General features: G+C 38.9%; 1 protein-coding gene and 1 pseudogene across 1 annotated transcript in view; one reads left to right on the forward strand and one right to left on the reverse strand.

Annotated features, from left to right (window-relative positions):
- Positions 1-17401, forward strand: part of SRGAP1 (SLIT-ROBO Rho GTPase activating protein 1) — a 279045-nt gene that overhangs the window by 135419 nt on the left and 126225 nt on the right. The window lies entirely within an intron of this gene.
- On the reverse strand, positions 13718-16579 carry LOC105824171 (annotated as a pseudogene).

Consider the following 17401-nt stretch of genomic DNA (forward strand, 5'->3'; position numbering starts at 1 on the left):
GGTTCTCATCTGTAAAGTTGAGATGATAACAATAGGATTTACTTACTAGGATTGGTATGAGAATTAAATGAGTTAATTCATATAAAATAAAATAGTGCCTGACATTGTATAAATGCACTCAAATTTAGCTATAGCAATATATTATTATTGTAGTTGTTATCACTATTATTATATATCTTATATTTGAATAGAAAATTTAAATTTTCTAAGCCTTTTGTTATACATCCCTCCCTTCTTCAAGCAACAGTGATGTGAGTCCATGAGAGTATTTATTATACTCGATTTAAGGATAAAGTCACTTGAGCCCTGGAGAGGGTCCCTATGTAATGTTGAGTTACTTTTGTCCATTTATAAAATGAGAATCATACTACTTTGTTCCCAAAATAAGGATCTGGATCAATTGAGCTTGTTATATCATTTTCAGATATAGAATCTATAATCTTGCTTAGCTTTAGGCTGATACAAGAGAAGAAATACAGGCTTTAGAGGCAGACAAAGGTGCACTGAAAGAAACTTAGCTCTGTCACTTAACTTTTGTGGCTTTGGACTAGTCACCTGACCTTTTCGAATCTTGGTTTTCTCATCCGCCAAACAGGGATGTTGAAATGTATGTTTTGGGACTATTGTAGGGATTACAGGTAAGCGGATGAAGAGCCTGGCCCTTAGGAGGGGCCCATGACGGTGGTTATTGATGCTCTGGAAGTTCTGCCTGGGTAGACCAGTAGAGCCGTACCTTCCACACCAAAGACAGTGTATGAATACATCGTTAGGTGCTGGAAAATCAAAATGACTGTAACCTAGAGCTTTGTGTATTAGAAAAATATTTGGAAAGATGTACAACAACATGGTATCAGTATTCATCTTGGTGATGGAAAATCAAGTTGTTTTTGGTTACATTTTTCTACTTTTTTGTAATACATATGACTGCTTTTATATCGATAAAAGGTTATTTTTTAAAATAAAAGAATCATTTGTGTTTTTTAAAAACCACAGAAAGTAATTATACCATATTAACAGATATGTTCTTTGGATGGGTGATTTTCCCCCTTTTTTCCTCTTTTTTAAATTTTCTACAATGAATATTTTGTTTTTTACAATGAATATGTTTTCATGAATGATGGAGAAAATAACAGTGCATTTTTAATAGACTTAATCACCACCCCAAAATGCAATCTACAGTGCATTAGAACTCACAAAAATATGGATTCTTGGGAAATGTATGAAGATGTTTTAGGATCAGTAGATATAATAAAAATAGTAACAATAGGTACCATTTATTGAGCATTTTCTATGTGAGTTCAAATATTTTCTATATTTGAAATTTTTACATGCATTATCTAATTCAATCCTTATAACAGGTTAATGAGATTGATTTCAGTGGAGGCTTAAGATGATATAAATCACCTAACGCAGGACTCAGAATTTAAACTTCTTTTAAAGAAAAAAAAAATCCCAATCATGGTAACAGAGGAAATCTTCACTTGTGCTCAGCCGGAGAAACAAAGCTTTCCACAGAATTTAAGACCAAATTCACATTGAACCAAGTTTTCTCAGGTGTTAGTCATCACACAAACCTAAACTACTACTACATAGTCTGAATTTTTTTTTCAGAATTTCTTTTAATTGGGCAACGGAGGTGGGGGAAAGAACTGGAATGATTCTGATAGAATATCTTTTTCCTAATTTAGGCTTACGGGACATCATAGGAGGAGAAGGGGGTCCAGGTATCAATAAAGGGAGAGGTTTGTTAAGTGAAAACAGGTGCTGATAATGGACCTTGGTTTTGTATACTCCGAATCTGGAGGTTATGGGTGAGTACATCTGCCCCTTTTCTTTAGTGGGTAATGAACTTGACAACTGTCTTTCTCTCCCAGATTAGGAAAGGATGGTAGGTTAGTTTTGAAGGAAGTTTCATATATGAGTAGTCATAACTATCAAACCTTTCCTTTCTTTTAAGAATTACCATATTCACTTCTCACAAGTTGCCTTACGTCCTGGGCTTTTTGAGTGGTTGGCTTTGTCCTGTCTCCTGGGTGCACTTACTTATACAAAGCTCCCTTTTGGAAGTTTGATTTTAATTTAAACATTTTTTCTGTTAGCTCTTTGGGGGGAGGGTGGGTGGTGTCCTAGCTTATTCATCTTTATGTATCAAAGCAACTAGCGTGAGTCATACTGTTGGCATTTGATACATTTTTGTTGAACCAATGGATGAGTTCCTGTTGCAGTGCAAGGAGATTTTTCTAGGGTTGGAGCTGCCGGATTGGAGTTGGAGTTAGCACAGGTTGCTCTGGGAGATCGGGGATTCTGGGCAGGCACGGACTTGGGGAAATTTGACCACTAGACAGTAGGTAGAACTAATGATGTCTAAGGCTTGCTGTAAATTTGAGATTCTGTGATTCTTCTGTTTCTCCAGCGTGTTTCCAAAGAGGAGAGGCATGAAAAGTAAATTGGAACTGCAGATTATCCTATAAAGCCTTTGTCAGCAATGAGGGTTAACAGGTTTCGAACTGGCACTGGGAGCACAAGGGCTTTCCTCCGATTTCTTGAGTCAGCACGAACAGCGTTCATGTTGAAAAACAGTTCCAGTTAGGTTGGGCTTCAGATCATCTTCCAGATTTAGTCTGAGCCCCAGGAGAGAATGGTGAGGAGGAGAAACTGTTCTAGTACTTTCAATGCCGAAAAAACTAGTGTGAGAAGTTTTAGAACAAGTCAAGTCTTGGCATCCAAGATACGAATAAATTCACTTAAGAGCCAGGAAATAATATGACTCACTAACTATGTCACCTTAAATGATTTTAATTGGGTTCCACACACCATTTACACTGCTGCCTCGTTCATGGGGCCCCAAACATTATCATGATCTGAATTCTGTTCCTTTTATATTATACTTATGACAATTAAAGAAGGTATTAATTTTGTCCAATAAGCTTAGAATTTCTCTGTGTCAGAAGTTGCAAAATGATAATCCAGAGGCAGAATCTGGCAGAAGAACGTGCTTTCTTTGGCTGTATAGTGTTTTACTTTAATTTAACTAGTTACTGATACTTAAAATTTTGGAGATTTTACCCAAAAATCCAGATTTATGGCTTCTCTCTCAAAAAACAAAGATATAAGATTTGGCTTAACTGTATCAGGCTTCCTACACAGTAGCCGTTCTCTGGAGCTTGGTGGCTAGATGAGGCATGTGCCCCCCGCTTAACCAGAGTCATTGGCTTCTCTGGTTATTCTATACTCTGTCTTCTTGTCTCATTTATGTGGCCTGTCTGGCCTCTGTAGGCATTTGAGTTTGTGACCCTGCTACATATGTAGTGCTCACAGGCAAATCTTAAGACTGTAAGTAGCTATTTCAACCCCACAAGGGGATTGCTGAACAATGTGAAGTGTTTCATTGGATTTGGGCAGAGTGTTCTCCCTTTGGGGTGATCTTAGTCAGGCAGCCCTGTAACCTGAGTGAAGAAGAAAAAATGTATTCATGCTGTGCTGTGCTGCTGGCATTCGGGAGACCCCAGTCTAGGGGACGGGGCCTGAAGTGCCCCGCAGACTGCCTGCTTGCCTCCGCTCATGGTTACTTGGCACCTGTGCTTGGGGAGGCGTCCAATGGAGTGGCAGCGGCTCGGTGCCACCCATGCAGACAGCTTTCTGAATGCCGGCAGCCAAGAGCACATCAGCTGTGCCTGTGAGTAGCGTGGGTCCTCGCCAGAAACATCTAAACTTCAAAGGGAAAAAAAATCGTACTGTGGGTCGATGTGGAATGCCTTTGGTCATATTGAATTGGGCTCATTTTTACCGAGAAGGAAGACGTTGTGAAGCATTTGGACGGACTCTACCTGTTTTTAGGTTCCAAGATAATTAAGAAGCTAGAGTAGCTGCTTTTAAAACCTAACCAGGGAAATAAAATGAATACAGAGAGTTTCTGTTTGGTCTCAGAGCTACCTTAGAAATAGGGAACTGTGAAAGAAGATCATGGATGAATCTTATGGCAGATTTCATTAAAATTGAAGTTACACGTTCACGACTATTTATGATTGCACCTAGATTTCTAAGGGCTTACAAGGTGGGGAAGGGGATCTTATAACTGAACAACCTACACTTTGGTTCTAAGAGAAAAATAAATTGTGCTTTATGTTTGACTTGAAATTGTATTCTCATGCTGGCCCAAGACTGAAGTTTGGTACCCAGAATTTATTAACAGCAAAATGTACTCTTAAAAATCTACGAGCCTGAAGACGAGCATGTGACAAGCATGCAAAGACTAAACCTCTCTCAAAGTCCCTCTGGTGCCCAAGTCTGATTCAGTGACTTGAGTCCCCAAGGACCTTTCTCACTTACATTACACTTGTTTCACCTTCTTAACCCGCTCCCTTTCCTCACGTGTCCCTCCTGACTTTGTCCTCTTTCTAAATTCTCTTGCCCTCCCTGATTCTGTCTGCCTTAAACTATGTTTCCCTGTGTCCTGTTGCCGCTCCCACCCTTCCTCTTTCCCCAGTCCATTAGTCCGTTGTCTTCTGCTTTTTGTCTTTCCTGCTTCCACTTCTCACCCAAGACACAGGGACATTTAGCAAAGAGGAGGGCACAGTGTGGGCAGAGAGCTGGGGAGGAGAATTTAAATGAAAAGGCAACGCTTAGATTGTAGGTGCATAATTAGGGGCGAGGTGGCAAAAGCTATCTGGTGCTGGGGATTTGGATGGAGGAGGACAGTGTTTCTCCAGCAGTGCACGAAGAGCTATTTATGCATCTGATCATGTTTAAAAATGAAACTCTTCCAGATAAGAGCAGACAGGTAAAGGAGTGGGCATGGCGGAGGCAATAATACTAATATTGTATCTGAGACCTTATAAAGAGCTTTATGAAGAAGTAGAGGTATAAGATTAGAAAATGCTAGCATTTTCACCGGGTATTTCTGCGGTGCTGCTTTGTTGTAAAGATTTAATGATACCTTATGTTTTTAAAGAAGTGTACCTTTTCAAAGTAAATTGCAAGTTTTATAGATCACAAAATAAATAGAAAGGTAGAAGACAGGTGTTTAATTTATAATTTTAAGCCACTTTCATTCAAAATTTAAATCTAATTATATCGAAATAGAAGGCAGCTTTGATTGCATTATGGTATTCACAGATCCTTCCATTCCATACCCCTGGTATTCTATTGAATATAGCTGACGCTGTCCCCCTTATCAAAATTAGCATAAAACAGTGTTAAAAATCTGCTTTCCAAGATGTGGCAGGAAATGTCATTTCCTGATAATTTCATTAGTTAGAACATAGTTCTACAGCTGTCTTTTCTAAATGTGCATAATTTGCATTTGTTTTTAACTTGTGAAATAAATTGAAGCATTCCCTATAATCGAATAAAGAGCTGAATCAAGATAGCATCCCTAGGCCAGGCGAAGTGGCTCAGGACTGTAATCCTAGCACTCTGCAGGGCTGAGGTGGGAGGATCACTTGAGCTCAGGAGTTTGAGACCAGCCTGAGCAAGAACAAAACCCTGTCTCTACTAAAAATAGAAAAAATTAGCTGGGCATGGTGGCGCATGCCTGTAGTCCCAGCTCCTCGGGAGGCTGAGGCAAGTGGATCACTTGAGCCCAGGAGTTTGAGGTTGCTGTGAGCTAGGCTGATGCCATGGCACTCTAGCCTGGGCAACAGAAAGAAACTCTGTTTCAAAAAAAAAAAACAAAAATAAAAAGAGATAGCATCTCTTATCATTTTAGAATATTTACTTTAAAAATCCCCTAATAATTGATTCAGCCTCTGCCTACCTAACCATCCTGCAGTACAGAACTGCCATCCTTGTAGCACCCTGCACGCCCTGGACACTCTCAGCCCTGGGCCTTTGCACAAGCTACTCCTTTTGTCCATAATACCCTTCTGGAACCCATCCTCAACTTGGCAAATTCCTGCTTAGCTGCTAGCTCCAGTGTCACCTCTAAGCCTTCCCTGATTTTCTTGGGCAAAATTTGTTGTTTCTTCCTATGTGCTATCATAGTACTTTCTTCATGCTTCCATGATAGAGGCTCATTACATTGCATTGTAAATGATGATAGTTATAAAAATAACAGTTACATGTTTTCATGTCTATAGACCAGGAGCTAACCTGGGAGGCCCCAAGTGTGCGACGCAATGGGTTTATCTTTGTATCTCCAGAACCCATCACCTGGAAGATGCTCAGTAATGTTTTGTCAGATGAGTAACATAAGCATTTTTATATTTACTTGTTCCTTATTGAGCAGACATTGTTGAGTTCGATTTTTTTTTCAGATTACACGGGTAAAAGCTGGATGTTTGTGCAGGACTAAAAGTACACTTTCATTATAGAATTTGGCTTATATCTGAGGATAGAATAGAAGACTGTTACTTTTGGCTGGGTATGGTGGCTCACGCCTGTAATCCTAGCACTCTGGGAGGCCGGGGCGGAAGGATTGCTTGAGCTCAGGAGTTCTAGACCAGCCTCAGCAAGAGAGAGACCCCATCTCTACTAAAAACATAAAAATTAGCCGGGCGTCGTGGTGTGCACCTGTAGTCCCAGTTACTCAGGAATCTGAGGCAAGAGGATCTCCTGAGCCCAGGAGTTTGAGGTTGCTGTGACATAGGCTGACGCCATTGCGCTCTACTCAGGGCAACGGAGTAAGACTCTGTCTCAAAAAAAGAAAAAAAAAGACTTATTTTTAACACACAGGTTGTTTATTACATTGAACATTTTCTTTGGTACTTTGAAGAGATGAAATAATGAAGAAAAGAAGTAATATTTCTGACAATCTAAAGCTGGTTGATGTTCAGTATTTGCTAAGGCCTAAAAAAATCTTAAAAAGTGTGTGTGTGTGCGCATTTTTTTTTAAGCTGACAAAAATGATTACCATCTCTTTAAGGATTTTATAGCCTAAAGCTTGAAAGACATTTGTTTTATGATCCAGAATTGTGGCTTTTAGCTATAAAATGGATGTTGAGGAAGGGTGGGTAACTAGACTACTCTGGTTCCTAAGCCAGGTAGATCACGTGGAGCCAGAGGTGACTGGGGCTCTCATTTGTTGAAATGTAGAAATAAGAGATAAAGTTGCCAGTAGAACTTCAACCAAAATCTCTAATAGAGTTCTGAAGAAAATTAAATGAAATGTTTAGTGTTTCTTTTGTCAATTTCCTACATTAAAATATTCTCTTATGGTAGAAGTAGACATATTAAAATGTATCTTTATTTGAGAGATATTTAAAATATCATGATATTCCATGGATTTAACTGGAGTTCTTTTCTACTGCTAACTAAAAAAGATATTGTTTATGGGAAAAACTTTATAAGGCTGGGGGCCAGGAAGACCATATAGACCAAAGAATAGAGATTGTAATGGGGTGGTGGATTGCAGGGACAGGGAGAAGGAAAACTATTTTTTGAATTAGCAAAATTTGGTGTCTAAGTCCAGAAGTACATAACTAAGCATTTTGATAACTTATTATCTTTACCAAAACAGATACACACCAGAGATAGTTACTGAATACCTACTATGTACTATGTGGAAATTTAGAAACATACTATTTGTATTCAAGGAATTTATAATACATATAGTTAAAAATTTTATGGTAATTGGAATATAATAGCAAAAGCACAATAACAATTTTAAAACAAAAGCGACACATATTTTCCTAGAAAGCCATGACATTCAGAAAATGCTAGGAAATTTGCTTTAGACATTTAGCTAGTTTTTTAAAAAAATTGAGTTTTAGGGGGTCTTTTGGCTTTCTTACTTTAAGTAAATGATAGAAATGATGCTAGACACTTGGCACCTATACTCTTATGTGATGCATGGACTCTTATTTAATAAATAGTTACACATTCTAATATATTCTAAATGTCCTAATAAGCTATCTAGCAGTCCAGGCCTGGGTCACTTCAGCTCGCTATGTGTAATTACACAGTGTGTAATTGTTGAGCATTATAATTTTGCATCATGGACTTCGGAATCAGACAAACCAGAATGGAAATCCAAGTTCTGGTACTTATTAATTATCTGACTTTGAACAAAATAGCTCTCTTTGCTTTCATTTCTTCATCTCTGTAGTGGAGGTACCACATAATAGGATTGCTGAAAGAATTAAATGAGATAAGCTATATCAAGTACTTAACACAGAGCCTGGAACATAGTAGGAACTCAATATTATTCTCTTATTAGATGTAAATGGTAAATTGCTTAGGAGTCTAAACTGTTTTCTAGTAGACACTTTAAAATTATAATTACTGCAATAAGAGAAATAGCTTTAATTTTAAAAAGCCTCAATTTGCAATTAGCTCAGTGCAAACGATTTAAACTAATTTAAAAGTTTTCCATTCTTAAACTTATTCGGGGGAAAACCTGTGTAAGCTTTGATGTTTACTCCATCAGACTTCATGTTGAATCATATCAGGAAAGAACGTCAGTGTTTATCGAATGCCTTGAACCTTTGTCAGTAACACGGTCATTCCAAAATGTAAATCTTTGTACTCTCTACAGATCAGCGATTTCCACACACTGTCTTTTTCTGGTAATAAAGATCAATCTGCTAATAAGGTCTGAAATGTCCTTGCTTAATTATGGGGAAGTTAATGAAACTCTGCCTCTCATGCATTCTAAATAAAAGTACTACAGTGGGTCATTCCGATCCGCACTTCCTTACACTGCTCTTTCCTAACAATGTAGTTAAACTACAGTTATTGATCACCCTGATTTATTGCATTTTATTCTGGCTAGCTTTCATATGAAAAAAAAAAGGTGTAATTTGCTTTCTATACTTTATTCGAAAATATTATCTAGGCCAAAATATAATATTCAGCTTTCAAAAGCTATGAAAAACTGACACTTTTGTAGTAAGCTTTTATTCTAATATAATACTGAGATTAACATCATTTCAAATGAAGGCATTATAAAAATGACTACAGCCTCTCTTCGTGTCAGAAATTTTGTGAAATTATTTCTACTTTCACATCAGAAATAATGAGGATTAACTGTACGGAGAGACAGCTTCTTGCCCTATTTTAATCCAAAAGAGGATTTTATTATAACTCCACTCCTCCCAAATGTTCTAGTCATCTCTAGAGTTCTAGGATGAGACTGTGGTTTTGAGCTTGGAATGGAAGTAACTTGATTTCATATGTGTCTGTTGTGCTATTTGGTTTGCTTTAATTTCTGGTGATACCATAATTCCAAAGCAGGAAAAGACCTTAGGGAGTCATATTTGCCTTGAGGCAGTGACCTGAATGGTTACATTGGGATCAAACACCCTAAACTTCCTAGAAACTAACTCTTCTGGGCCAAGGTATCAAGAATATCATTTTGAGTTTATTTAAGAAACTATATTTCCATTCCCCAAATTTGCACAGCCTTCCAAATCCTACATATCCTTTAAAGGCAGTGCAGGGCCAACACCCTCTGAAGACATCCTGATGATGGCCCCAGTTGGCCAGGGATCCTTCCTTCTCCCAAAGCCCTTTAGCCTGTATAGTCTATACCATCAAATCTAGAACTTGTATTTTTCTTTTTTCATTACACATTTAATGATAATTGGCCAATACAGTGCTTTACAAGATGAAAAAGTATTTTCCTGTCTCATCTCACTGAAATCTTCTACTAGCTTTGGGAGGGGAGTATAACAGTTATTTTTAGTGACCCTTTTGCAGTTAAGGAAACATGAGTTCCGTAGAGACAGTTTCTTCTCCAATGTCACACCTGCTCTAACTATCACCAGTGTCTGGAGACTGTATTCTATACTGTGTTTGCCTTGTGCATAAGTCTTGTGTTCTGATCAAGCCTGCTACCTCTTCAAAGACCCATTCTGATGGGAACTCCACATTCCAGATTCCACTTACGAGAAATTTAGTTGCTAATTCACTCATATACTAGGGGAGAGTTGTCTAATAGATGAGCCACATTGGTAATTTTAGATTTTTTAGTAGTTACAATAAAAAAAAAATAAATGGATGAATAGGCGAAATTGCTTAATAATATCTTTTATATAATACAATATGTCCAAAATTTTATAATTTCAACATTAGTTAATATAAAAGTTATTGAGGCATTTTACATTCTTCTTTTTCCTCATACTAAGATTTTGGAGTCCAGTGTGTGTTTTACACTCACAGCACCTCTCTATTCAGAACAGCCACATTTCAAGTGCTCAGTGTGGCTAGTGGGTACTTGTGGGGCAGTACAGCACTCAAGATTTCCCCTCAATGTACTTGAAAATCAGCTTCTACTCTCCGATAACAGAATAAATGGAAATAATCATTAGCTCCACACCAGAAGACAGAAGTGAGTGATGCATAAATAATTAAAATGCTAAGAGGTTCAGGAGAAAACATGGATACCATTCATTCTTGTGGGTTTTTTTTTTTAATTTGTTAATTTATTTTGCTTGGTAATTTATCATAAATACAGGGAATCATACAACTTAAAAAGGAAACTCTTTTTCAGGGGGTGTAGCATGCTTAGCAATGCATTTATTATTCATTTGTGTTATCTTCTGAAATGCAAATCTGGTTATAAATCTTCCTTGTTGAGAATCGTTCAATGTCTCCCCACTGGTGTTTCCCGAAATAGCCTGGTGAAAAGATTCACCTGGAAATTTGAAAAGAATCCTCCTATCCAGGTCCCACTAGACCAACACAATCAAAATATCCAGCCTGGACACAGATATTTTTAGTAAGCACCCCAGGTGGTTTTTATCATCATCAAGTTTGGGAGATTGACCTATGAAGTAAAATCTTACTCCTTAGCATGATGCCAAATGGGGTTCTTTCTGACCCAGCCCATGGCTAGATACCCTATCCATCCAGAGTTAGATTTCAGCAACAAAGAAGCACTTGTTGTAACTCTCCTTCTTCTCTCCCACCTCCTTCAGGCTAGAATACTCTTCTCCCTTGTGTCTCGTAGCAAACTTCTAATAAGTCAATCTCAGGGTCACCTCCATAGTGCCTGCCTCTTTGCCCAGCCATGAATGCTTTCTCTCCACACTCTCATTGCTTCTTAATATGCTTACATCAAGGCTCTGAAGGACGCTAGGTCTCATTATCTGTGTTGCCTGTGCCTCCTTACTGAGGATGGGGTTTATGACTTCAGTCTGTTATTTATAGCCACTAGTAAGGAGTCTGGCACAAGGAAATATTCAATAAATATTTTTCTAATGAAAGCCTGCTGGTACTAGTAACAATAACATGTCCATCTGTTTCATAGTGGTTTACAGATTGCAGCGTGGTTTCCACTTTCATCATCTCATTTAATTCTCAGCACAACCTTGTGAGGTGGAAATTATTATTTTATAAGATGAAACTGAGAAGTTGAGGGCCTTGCCCCATGTTGCATGACTTGTGAGAGGTGACACTGTAACTCCAACCTGGGTCCATCCTGATACCACCTAATTTATGTGCAGAGTATAAGAGAAACATATATCTTGGGTTCAGATTTCCAGTCAACTGGAGAAATGGCCTTTGCTTATTCAGCCCACTTGCTGAAAAAAAAAAAAGCAATCAAAGCCTACTGTTATGGATGTTTTTTTTTCTGCTCCAAATTTTTAGCCTAGAAAGCATAATTCACAAAATTTGCACCTGGTGTTTAGTTAATCAACAGTCACCAGGTTGTATAAATATTCACATGAGCAGTGAGTAGTGTATGAATAATCAGTGGGACCAGTTAGAGTCTCATTGGGTTGTTATTCTCTTAAAGGCATTTCAGTGGCTCTTCCCTGTCATTCGGGTAAATTCCTTATAGCCTTTGGGGAAAGATACTAATACATCTTAACAGAATGTAGACTCCCTTGATATTGTAAAGAAAATCTGACCAAATGAGAATATGAATTAACTGAGGTGGTTTGTGATACTTTAGAAATATTATGATGTTATTATTTGTTAGATATTCATGAGTCTATCGATTTTATATCTTAAAAATTAGAGAAACAGCCCAGTCTGGATAAATCTTTCCATGAAATATGTGTGTCTGTGGTCTCACACAAATTTATTTTAAGACTTAGGACTTCCCTTTATCAGAGCAATAGCAAGAGACTCCTTCATTTCCTCTGTTTCTAGGCAATTCCATTTTATCTGGTAAGTATTAGTCAGCAGATTTTTATAGCTTAGAGGAACTATTTCAATTTTTTTTAACAAATTATTTGCAGTAGTTTGAAAGCACACTTTTCTTGTATATCGTTCTTGTTGGATTACTGGTGTTGTTTCATTCTATGGTGATTCTCTGGTAGAACAGAAATGAAATAATAGTCGTTTTAAAAACCCAATAAATCTTAGCCCCCATTAAAACAGCCATTATGATTATTTAGTAGTTCCTGGCCCAGATTTAAATAATGACTGCTTAGAGCCTCCTCGCAGGTCACATTTTTTCTGCCTAAAAGAGGTTGTGCTGTTTTATGCAGTTATGTAATAAGCCTTTCCTAATATTCTATTAGGTGAATCTCTCCTATATTATTAGAAATTGGAACAATTAATATACAGACGATGCTAGCCAGTAAGTTAATTTACTGTCTGGAGTATAGATAAATTCAGGACAAAGTGAAAATATTGAAGTAAGAATCATTTTGTGCAGACATCATTTTATTTAAAAACATTTTTTTCCTCATCAAAATGCCTTTATCTAGGATAGGCATCATGTGTTCCTTTGGCCTGGTGAAATATTTTTAAAGTGCTCATCCATATGTTGTCTAATTTGAGAAAAAGTACATTAGGTATGGAAATGTGAATTTGCTGTTGTTACTGTTATCATCATTGTCAGAAATGGAATAACAACCAAAATTTCATGGAACTGTGATACAGCTATCTCTTAAAATATGTAACAGCTCCTTTGAGATATAATTCACATATCAGAGAGTTTACTATTGAAAGTGTGAAATTCAGTAGTTTTTTGTTTATTCAGAGTTTTGAAACTATTACCACAATCAATTTTAGATCATTGTCATCACCCCAGAAAGAAACCCTGCACCCATCAGCAGCCACTTTGCATTTTTCCCCAGACCCCTCAACCTTAGGCAACTGCTAAGCCACTTCCTGTCTCTGTTGATGAGTCTATTCTGAACCTTTCACACGAATGGAATCATAGACTCTGTGGTCTTTCGTGAGTGGTTTCATTCACTAGGCTTATGTTTTCAAGGCTCATCCGTGCTGTAAATCAATATATCATTCCTTATTATGACTAAACAATATTCCATTGTATGGCTATACCACATTTCATCTCTTCATTGGTTGATAGACATTTGGGCTGTCCCACTTTCCAGCTGTTATGAATAATGCTGCTATAAACGTTCATTTACACATTTTTGTGTGGAAATATATTTTCATTTCTCTTGGGTACATATACCTAGGAGTGAAATTGCTGAGTCACATGGTAACCCTATGTTTAATCTTTTGAGGCACTGCCAGACTGTATTCCCAAGTGACTTCACCATTTTACATTCCTACCAGCAATGTATGAGGGTTCCGGTTCTCTCCATGCTCCCCAACACCTGCTTTTATCTGTCTTTTTGATTATCGTCATCCTGATGAGCATGAAGAGGCATCTCATTGTGCTTTTGATTTACATCTCCCTGATAGCTAATGATACCAAGCAACTTTTCATATGCTGTTGGCCATTTGTATATCTTCTTGGGAGAAATTATCTATTGATATCCTTTGCCCATTTTTAAAATTGGGTTTTGTTTTTATTATTGGGTTTTTTTTTTTTAAACAGGCTTCATTCACTTTCTTTTCTTGTATAAAAATGCTATGTTGTAGCCACAGCTCGAGCCTGGGTCCTCTGCACAGAGACTCTGGTGTGGGTCTTGACAAGATGGTCAGTGAATTCCTGGTAGGGAGACTTGGTGAATACTGTCTCTTCCCAGGGTCAGGAGTCAGAGAGCTATAGGCCTTGGCGATGGCACCAGAAGCAGCCTTGGTGGCTGGGCACAGTGGCTCATGCTTGTAATGCTAGCACTCAGGGAGGCTGAGGCGGGAGGGTCACTCGAGGTCAGGAGTTCGAGACCAGCCTCAGCAAGAGCAAGACCCTGTGTCTACTAAAAATAGAAAGAAATTAGCCAGGCAACTAAAATTTAAAAAATTAGCTGGGCATGGTGATGTACGCCTGTAGTCCCAGCTACTCGGGAGGTTGAGGCAGGAGGATTGCTTGAACCCAAGAGTTTGAGGTTGCTGTGAGCTAGACTGACACCACGGCACTCTAGCCGAGACAACAGAGTGAGACTGTCTCAGGAAAAAAAGTGGCCTTGGCAAAGTTGCCGAGGGTGACAGTGCGGCCCCTGGCTGAGGTGTAGTGAGGTATACAGTCATCGATACAAGCCATCAGCAGCAGATTTTTGGGCGCAGGGGCTGAGACACTGCCCATTCTTCTAGGGGCAGGGATGACACGTACCAGCACAGAGCCACAGCAGCCTGTCACCTTGCAAGGAATGGTGTGAGGCTTGCCAATGTTGTCCCCCAGTAGCCTCTCCGCACAGGGACAATGGAATGTTTGGCCAGGTTGATGGCCCCTTGGATGGCAGTGGCTACCTCTTTGGAGCACTTAACACCTAGACCGACGTGGCCATTATAGTCCCTGATGGTAACAAACGCCTTGAACCTGGTCCACTGGCCAGCACTGGTCTGCTTTTGCACCAGCATAATCTTCAAAACCTTATCCTTGAGATATGCCTCCAGGAAAAAAATCAGTGATCTCAGACTCCTTGAGGGGCAAGGAGAAGAGATAGATCTCCTCTGGAGACTTCATCTTCAAGTCCTTGACTAGGAAGCCCAGCATGGTGATGGGCAACCACTGCTTGTCCTTGGCCTTGCCTCCGTGAGCTCCGCTGCCCCAGCCCCGGCCGGGGCTGCAACCCTGGCCCCTAGTGCCACTGCCAAGTCCTCCACGGAAGCAGCGGCAGCCTCATTCCAGGGCCCCCAGGGGCTCCGGCCCCTTCCGCTGCAGTGGCGTCATCCGCTATTTGGTGTTTTCTTGGAGAAGAAGTATTGTTGAGTTTTAAGAGTTCTTTGTGTGTTCTCTATACAAGTTCCTTATGAGATATGTGATTTGCAAATATTTTTCTCCCATCCTGTGTGTTGTCTTTTCACTTTCTTAGTGACTACATCTGTGTATCTTGTAACCTTATCCTTCAAGGCATTGTGTCTTCCAGACTCTTCTAGTCTGAGTTAGTTCCAGCTCTTCTTTCCATAGTTTCCTGTTGCATTCCTGTTATTACAGCACTGAACACGTTGCGTTGATGTGATCAGTCTAGGATTTATCTTCCTTACCAGACGGAGCTGCGGCTACTTGAATCACCAATGCCTAGGACCCTGCCTAACACAAAATGGGAGCTCAATAATTGTTTGTTCAACTAAACTAAAATGACCCTTGAGTCTGAAAAAAAATGATCCCGGTCAATACTAATCTAAGAAAGCTAATAGAAGGGGCCTTAATAGACTGTCAAAGAATCTGGGGGTGGGAGGGAAATTGCAATCTCTTGTACAGAAATAAGGCTCACAATTTTTCTAGAAAGCACCTCTTCAAGTTTTGCTTTCACCAGTGCCAGCCCTAATGATTCTGTAGGACGCGTGATGACAGCGCTTCTCTGGGCTGCAGCCATCTGCGGTCTCGTCGCAGGATTCATGCAGTGCGGGGCCCAGGGCTCCACAGGCTTCTTTGATCTGTTCTGAGCAGCAGGCCAAAATTTATGTCACCAAGCATTTCTTTTACTCATTTATTTGTTTATTAAAAAATCCTTTAAATTCTTTGGTGCCATATAAGGTTAGCAAAATGATATTATTAAATATCAGTAAGATAGCCATGCCATTTGTGCAGGGAGGTGACCCACTATATCGTGCTGCCCTGTAGTGCTGGTGTCGTATAAGGAATCTAAAGGTTTCCTCTTCCTCTCAAGATATTTCTTATAGTAATACTTTTCTATTGATTGTTTTTAAATGATCTTTTTTATGATCCTTCCCTCATTTGTCCTAAACTTTTGTAAACTGAAGCAGTAAATGGCTTCTCCTCCATTTTGTGGAGCATATTTTCTCACAAGGACATTCTAGGTGCTGTCTCTGTCCATTTTCACTATTGTTGAAAATGCTGCAGGTGTCCTATTTTGATTGGAAAATTACAGATAACATAAAGTAACAGTTACTCTCTGTAAAAGGAAGATGAGGATTTAATTGTCTAAATACGGTCCTTCTCAGAACTCCGTTGTTCTTGATTTTAAATCCTGATGGACACAAGTAAGAGACTATTTTAAAATGAGATCCAAGAAGGAAGCCCATATAATTTTTGTGTGCCTGTGATGAGATTTGAGATTTGTGCTCTCAGCCACTTTTATTTTTTATTTGGCACTAAGGCAGCTTAAAAAAAAAGCAGACAAAACTAGTTGACAGCCTAAGATGAATGATTTATTTTCTCTTAGCACAGCAAGATGTGCTAAAATTACTTCATCTTAAAAGACTTACTGGGATTCCTGAATGAGAAATACCCCCACCCTTGATATTTTTTCCTTTATGAAACAAAAATAGCTCTATTTTTGGGAGAGAGAGTTTGGCAGACATGCTGATTATAATCCGGTATTGGAAAACACTTACTTTGATTGACTAAAAACCAGATGCTGTTCATGGTAGTTAAAAGCCTATAATAATGTGTTCACTCTGGTGTTCACCACACTTCTGTAAGATTAACAAGATCCTCCAATCTAGAGGTGGAGAAACCAGGAGAGGACGCTGGAGAAGGGCTTCCCTACCTTTCCTAGGGCTCCCCAGAAACAGCATTGCCTGGAGCACGACCTTATTGAGGACAGAGATCTTGTTTCATTAGCTGTTGTGTCTTCTTTGCCGGGATATAGGCCTATCACAGTAAGGTGCTCAAACAAATATTTGGTGGGTAGAAGGAGAATGGGAAGTATTTGATTAGTCAGACTGACAGGTCAGGTTGGCGGTCCCCATGGGTACCACTTACTAGCTGAAGTCCTTAGATAAAGTATTTAATCTCCTTAAACTTCAGTTTATTCTTTGCAAAGGGGGATAATACCATTACCTACTTCTTTAGGTACAGAATAGTAAACATTGGATTATTATTAGATGTTATTAAATTGAGCAAATTTCCTGACTTCCCATTCGAAACTTGACTGCCCTGATATTAATGAATTTGGTTAAATAAACATGGTCAAGTTTATGCGTATATATCGCCAGTGAAGTCCTTCTCTATTGAAGAGGAATAATGGGAAGAAATCGAAGAGGCGTTATTTGGACTTTGATTTCTACGAACTCTACTGAATTAGATTTGACCCTCACTTTTAGGGAATTATGCACCGACACTGGGGAAGATGAAATGCAGAAGTTTTCCAGCCTGATATTCTTGTCTTTGGAGGTTGGCCCTAGTTCTTAGAACAAAAACAAGTCAGTAGTTATTAGTTACTGTATCTCATTTTCCAAAACACAC

The sequence above is a fragment of the Propithecus coquereli genome, unplaced genomic scaffold, assembly GCF_000956105.1.
Source record: "Propithecus coquereli isolate 6110/MARCELLA unplaced genomic scaffold, Pcoq_1.0 Scaffold72, whole genome shotgun sequence".
Lineage (NCBI taxonomy): Eukaryota > Metazoa > Chordata > Mammalia > Primates > Indriidae > Propithecus > Propithecus coquereli.